Source organism: Tamandua tetradactyla, chromosome 2 (assembly GCF_023851605.1).
Source record: "Tamandua tetradactyla isolate mTamTet1 chromosome 2, mTamTet1.pri, whole genome shotgun sequence".
NCBI lineage: Eukaryota > Metazoa > Chordata > Mammalia > Pilosa > Myrmecophagidae > Tamandua > Tamandua tetradactyla.
This window is the reverse complement of record NC_135328.1, coordinates 22192019-22199371: the sequence shown is the minus strand read 5'-3', so window position 1 is coordinate 22199371 and position 7353 is coordinate 22192019. Positions and strand designations below refer to the sequence as shown.

Below are 7353 nucleotides of genomic sequence, written 5' to 3'. Positions count from 1 at the left end.
ACCGAGAGGAGCTTGCTGGAACCTAGATATCTTTATTAAAGTACACCTCCTTCTGGGAGGATAGCCAGTCCTCCCAGCTAGAGAGCACATTTCAACTGTTTCTTACCAAGGTCACACAATGACAGCATCAGTTGTACAGAACAGATCCTACAACTTTTTTTTACTAAGTTATAATTTCCTTAAGGCATGAACTGATGACTCATTAATTTTTGTTTTCTTTTTAGTGTTTAAGTAACAGGATAGTCTTCACACTTCCTTGGTAGACTATGCAATTGTAACTGTGTGTAGCAAAATCTTGTATCAACACTGTTACAAGCCTGTTTGCTTAATGAGATAAATTTTAAAACCCCTACACAGATGTTCTCCTCTTACTTGAAATGTGAAAATTTTAATTTTCAGGACAGAGTAATAATAAGCCATAATACAAGAGAATTTCTCTTCATCCTCCCCAAAAGTGGTCCACTCTAATTCACACAGTTTCCTAAGTCGGCCAGGGTCAGCTTGACTCCTCAGTCATGAGTAGAAGCTTTCTTAAAGTTGGACATCAGGCACCGTGATGGCGTCTTACTGACTTCCCCTCCCATATCAGCACAATTAGGGAGAGGGCTTACAGACAAAACAACAAAGGGTTTTGAACAAACTGTCACGTCGTTCAGTCTGGTCTGGCCTTCAAGCAGGATCATAGGAACCACAGGGTCTGAACTCAGACGTGGCCTGGTGTACATCTCCTGTGGCCCAGGAATTCCTTTCACTCACACGATTACCCACCCACACTCCAACACCCCTCCTGCACCGCCCTTCCCAAAACCAAACCTGAAGACTTCCATTTCCCCTGGTCCTCCAACTGGAGACTGGTACTCAGAGAGTCTCTGGGAGGTGATCAGGCCCTTCCACTTCTGTACATCTGTCATCTATGGTGACAGATCCAGGACAGTTTCTGGAGTCAGGTTCCTGGGAGCACCATCTATCTGACAGGTAAGCACCTGGGTGCATCAGGTTCATCCCACTCGTAAAAGGCTAGAGGAGCCTGAGTGAAAGGGGAGCCTGAAGGACTGCTTACACATCCATGAAAACACCAGTTCTTTTCATTCTTTAAAATCTTTGTCAGTTTCATAGGTGAAAAGCTTGTTCATTTGCAATCCCTTGGTTACTATTGAGGCTGAAATTTTTCATGTGTTTATTGACTGACTATTTATATATCTTTGAGCGGTACTCTTTAGTCTTTCTTTAATTTCACTTCTTCAGTTTTGGGAAATTCTTATGTATATTATGACTATTAAAAGAAATATTTTCTTCCATTCTTTTTCATTAAGTTTTGCTATTGAGTGTTTCTTTTTCCCTGTGAAATCAATTCCTTCTATTATTTCTGAATAAAGTGACATGTTCACTTATGAAGTTCTTTCCAAAGATATTATTGGGCGAGTTTTTAAAAATATATTAAGTTCTTTAAGCAATCTGGAAATTATTTTGATGTAGTAGTTCGCTAATTGTTCTATTAATATTTATTTATTCTATTGACATCTATTAATTATTCAATCTTTCTGTTACATATTCAAATTAGACTATTATAGTCTAAATTATTTACATATGCATAGATCTATTTCTTGCTTTTCTATTGATTCCATTGTTTTGTCTCTCCCCACACAACTATGACAATGCATCAGTTGCTAATGCTTTTGATAAAATGTTTAATACCACATAGGATAACTTCCCACTCCCCACGTCTTTTCAGCATTTCCTTAACTAATCTCAATCTTTCTTTCAAGTAAGTTTTGTGACCTTTCCATGTAGGACAAATATCAAGGTCTGTCTAAACTTATCAAGAGAAAATTTGAACACTTGTCCCTAGATGAGGAGACTACAAAATATTAAGATGTTGATTTTTTTTCATCTGCTTGTTAGTTTTTTAATAAATTAATTTCTATGTGTATTGCAATGAATACCTAGCAGAGACTTTTCTTACTTTCAACATTTATTTTTTAAGTATGAGAATGCATGGAAGGAGACTGCTCAATTTAAAAGGGGTGCATTAATCCAACCAGCTATTCAAAGTGTTAACAAAAACTGTTAGCTTAGTTAGTGGAATTGAAGTAACTCTGGAAGGGTTTTTGCTGATTGTGGAGTGGAGGGTGAACTGAGATTTTCACTCCCAAAAGAAACATACTTCCATACTCATTCTTCAGAGGGAAGCAACTAGGAGTAGGCACAGTGTACTGTCAGTTTAATGTAGGCTCTACTAGAGACATAGATTAAGCAAAAAGTGTCAGTAAAATTAAGCTAGGGTACCAGTTAGCAAAGCATAGAGTTGAAAATATACTAAGAAGACTATGTATTTCAAATAGGAACTGTGCTGGTTTGAAATGATGTATGTACCCTAGAAAGCCATGTTTTAATCCTAATCCCATTTTGTAAAGGCAGCCGTTTCTTCTAATCCCTATTCAGTCCTGTATGTTTGAAACTGTAATTAGATCATCTCCCCAGAGATGTGATTTAGGGAGTCACATCTTGATGTGATCTTGATGTGATCTTGAGTGATCAAGAGAGGTTGGATTTGGTGGCGATGTGTCTCCACCCATTCAGGTGTGTCTTGATTAGTTTACTGGAATCCTATCAAAGAGGAAACATTTTGAAGAATGTGAGCGATTCTGAGAGAGCAGAACAACATAGCCACGAGAAGCAGATAGTTTACCAGTCAGTGACCTTTGGAGATGAAGGAGGAAAATGCCTCCCGGTGACCTTCATGAAACAGGAAGCCAGGAGAGAAGCTAACAGAAGACCCTGTATTTGCCATGTACCTTTCCAGATGAGAGAGAAACCCTGACTGTGTTTGCCATATGCCTTCTTACTTGAGAGAGAAACTCTGAACTTCATCGGCCTTCTTGATTCAAGGTATCTTTCCCTGGATGGATGCTTTTGACTGGACATTTCTATAGACTTGTTTTAATTGGGACATTTTCTCAGCCTTAGAACTGTAAACTAGCAATTTATTAAATTCCCCCTTTAAAAAGCCATTCTGTTCCTGGTATATTGCATTCCAGCAGCTAGCAAACTAGAGCAGGAATGGTTTTCAGAATGAAATTAATTCTTGAAGAGACAAAGATTATATGAGGTTTGATTTTTCTTCCTCTAGGGGAGACCCAGCTGCAGGGGGGAGTGGGAGAATGCCACCTCCTTGTTAAATTTTACCACCACTGCCACTTTCTCTTTAATTTTAGGACAATTTCCAAGCCCCTTCTGCAAGACCTTAGAAATGGCAGCAATTACAGACAGTGAATCCTGGTGTTGGAAAGGTGTTTATTTTACAGAAAAAGCACTTATTCTAGAGATCAAAATAAATCCCAGCTACAAATGTGTTTTTGTTTGTTTGTTTTTTCGCATGGGCAGGCACCGTGAATCAAACCCAGGTCTCTGGCATCGCAGGTGAGAACTCTGCTTGCTGAGCCGACCATGGCCCGCCCCAGCTACAAATGTTTTTAAATACAAAGAAAAAAAACTAAATCACAAAGCCAAACAAAACAAAATGCAAATCATAAAATAATCATACTAGAAAACACTAGTGATTATTTCATTTATTTAAGATTGGAAACATATCTACCTTCGTGTGTGTTATGCATATATGCATAGGTATCAATCAGAAAGAGAGGCACCTATTCCCACCTCCAGGGGAAGAGGGTAGCAAAAGCATAGTTCTGTCCAAGGACAGCATTGTAGCATCCCAACCCACCCCATGGTTTGCAAGTATTGGCACTACCAGCCAAGCGCGACTCACACAGACACTGGAAGGAACAACATGTACTCACATAGGGAAGAGACTGAGCAAAGTCAGCTTGAATAGTGGGTGTTGGTTCCCCATGGCCAGTGAGTCTCCATCCACTGGCTGATGTGGGGAGATACCCTGTGAGCAGCCCTCTGTGCAACAAAAAGAAAGACTCTGCTGTCTTCCCGCCAAGAACAGATCTGGCAGTGGGGGCAGACCAGGGGACAGAAAACCTGCATACTTAGCCTGGGAATGCTGACATTACTCAGGGCGTGGGAAGACCACTATCTGTTTAGGAATGAGTTTTGTCACCTGTCCTAGGTGCCAAGTTGATGCATCTGGGTCCAAGCACAAGGTTTATTTGTGGGTCCCAGGGAAAGATGGCCAGCCACACCCAGCTTCCACAACATGAAGGTGTATATATGTATATGTGTGTGTGTGTGTGTGTGTGTGTGTGTGTGTGTATTTGTGTTTTGAAAGAAAAATCTGGAGTCATATCTGCAGATTACAATATTTTACTTGGGATACCAGAAGTTTTTATTGTAGGAGGAAAGCCAGATCATTGTGAAAATGGAAGCAGCTTTGCCCTTTTAGGGATGGTAAGCAATTTTTATAGACATAGAGAGGATGTAGGCTTGAGTCCTATGATTGGACTGGGTTTGCCTGGCTTATAGGGGAAAATTTAGGGCAGTTTTTAGTTTTTTTTGTTTTTGCTTTTTTTTGTGGTATTGGTCAAAGATAACCAAATAGAGGCTTCACTGGCTATCTGTGCCCTTCATGGGGATTTCAAATTTCGAAGGATTTCAAGAGGAAATTTAAGAGGGAGTTCAAAGAGGAAGCAGGGCATAGGTCTACTGGCTCTGAGGAGTCTCCAGAGCTTTCTCTGTAAGATTTTATCATGTGCATGGAATCACAAAAAAGTCAGTCACATATCCTAAAGGAAGGTCTTAATTTTAATACATTATAGTGTAAAACATTCTTAGCCAAAGGAAAAAAAAAGATTAAAAAATAAGTTGAATGCAAAGTATGGAAAACCATTGTTAAGAAATATAGCGGAGACTGAGCATGGGCAAAGGATGATAATGATTCATTGGTGCCTTCCCTTAACTTAGGGGTCCTCAGTGGGTTCCCACTGGCTGCATGACATAAGCCCAACAGCAAAAATAGCCTGCAAAGAAAACAGAAAGCCCAAATTCCCCACCTTAGGGGCGTTTGTGAGTGACTCAATCTATAATACTAAGAAAATCACCTCCTCCCTTAATTCAAAGGAGGGAGAAGAAGATGAAGAAGACAAACATCCAAATAGAAACCAGGGACAGGGCATAGAGAGATGATACACATAAGATAGTTGTCCAATCAGAATTTTGAAAAGATCCCATCTCACATTTAATAAAGAAAAAAGTAAATATTAACTATATGTCATGTTTTGCCTATCGAGCTATACATCTTAGTCCAACTGAAAATTAGCAAAACCTGCCCAAAAAGTAATTTGGCAATAGGAAGCAAAAGTATAAAAAACATATCTACCCTGTGACTCAACAATTCCAATTCCAGGAAGTCACCAGAGATATGAAGAGATGGAGAAAGATTTATGGACCAGGATGAAAGTTGCAGAGTTCCTATAATAGAGAAAATTGGAAACAACTTCAATATCCGATTGTAAGTTAATAGTTACATAATTTATGGACTAGCCTTATGGAGCAACTTTGTATAGCTATTGAAATATTGTCTTCAGAGAACATTGAATATTACAGGAAAATGCTCATGGCATAATTTAAATGAATAGAAATAAGATGATAAATATATATTGCATATGTGTATGGGCTTAGAAAGCAGTGAGTGAAATATTTATGATAGTTATTTCTGAGTCCTACCTTTATGAAAAATTTTTTATTTTCTCCTTTATATTTTTCTGTAATTGTCTTTTTTTAATATGAACGTGCAAATTCATTTACAACAATGACAAAAACACTAAATTCTATTTAAAGTCTAATAATGTCAGGGAGAAAAATCTATGAAATACTTTGCATTTTGGTAATGTTTTTGTTTTGACTTTATATTCTTTACTTGCACTTTAAATTTACCATTGTGAGTTATGACATTTTAACACAGGTTGTTAATTACCAGACTAACTCTCAGCTCACACTATAGAGAGTGATGGCACAAACGTTGAATAATGCGCACTGATTTTTCACAGGAATGGAAACATTTGTAGAAAGTGCAATGCTTTTAGACAATACATACTTTCCCTTTCTAGACATTCACACTGAAAAAAAGTTTTCTTAGTTTGATCTTTTTTTTATTCTCTGTTTTGGGCTTAAAAAGCAAAAATGTTTTCTGAATTGTTAAAATTGCACATCTATCAAACAAAGAAAAATGTAAATAAATAGCAAGCCCTTGAATAACTCAAAACTTCCTTGACTATATACACAGCTCTGAAGAAAACATTTACATTATGCTTTAGATTTTGCTTTCAAAAAATTAGGATAATATTTGTGTTATCACTGTTTTAAATTCTGCATCTCAAAGGGGCTTTTCTTTCTCATTTATGACTTGGAGGCTTTATAAAATCTTGCTCATCTTTCATTCTTAGTAACACCACAGAGATTTCCCAAACCACCTGTTTGATTCTGTTTTTACTCTACTTAGGAATCCTCCATCTCTCCTTGACTTTGGGGTCATTGTGAAGACTTCAGGATGCCTTGTGGAATTTACAGCCAACTTTCCCCCCAGCTTTTGTCTCTTCTTCTCATCACTCCACCCTCGCACTGCTCAAGGTATGTTCCAGTTGCCAAGGTTTGCCAAAACCAGCTGGACTCTATCTTTCTTTGCTTTTCCTTATGCACCAAATGCCTTCCCTCAGCTTCTCCAGCAAGAAAAGTTTCATTTTGTAAGACTCATCACCAGTGTAATTACCTTGGTGAAACCTTGCCCTCACATCTCCAGGTGAGTTAGTCAGCCTTCAGTTTCTCTTCCATAAAAGCATTCTCAAGTCTACTTCCATGACATCTTGCTGTTCTACGTAAATATATAATTGTTCTTTTGTGGCTGTGTTCCACAAATGACTGCTGTTGTTCCAGTGTTGGAGCAAAAGACTAAGGTAGAATCAGCTTTGTGTGAACTAGCCTTGCCAAAGTACTCTGGATACCCCTTTTAGTTCCAAGTGAATGGGGTTCCCTTGTCCAGCTCACCCTTCACACTGGGGAAGAGGGAGGAGGAAGTTGGGGCTGGGGACTGGGCAAGGGGTGAAGACTGGTAGTGGTATATCTTTCTAATGTTAATCAAGAGCTTCAATAAATACACCCTTTCTCCTTAACCTTTCTTGAGATCCCAAGGCTTAGATAAAGCAACTCTCTCCACTATAAAACATTTGAGGAAGCTGCTGGGCTAACAACTAGTGTTATTAAGCATTAGCTCTCCACCAGGGGTTCTTCCACATGCTTTATATATATTAACACATTTAATCCTCACAATAACCCCACGCAATGGGTACCCTTACCACTCCTGCCACATAAATGAAAAAAAATACAGACCTAGTTTGTGAAATTTGCTTAAATATGTATTACCAGTAAGTGGCAGAGTTTTTGTATTCAAAC

General features: G+C 38.4%; 1 long non-coding RNA gene across 1 annotated transcript; it reads left to right on the top strand.

The window, feature by feature from the left end:
• The first annotated feature begins 2583 nt into the window (after window positions 1–2583).
• Window positions 2584–6511, top strand: LOC143667027 (uncharacterized). The gene is made up of 3 exons (XR_013167820.1): window positions 2584–2889; window positions 5312–5416; window positions 6407–6511. It is a non-coding gene; the product is annotated as an uncharacterized LOC143667027 (long non-coding RNA).
• The last annotated feature ends 842 nt before the right edge of the window (window positions 6512–7353 follow it).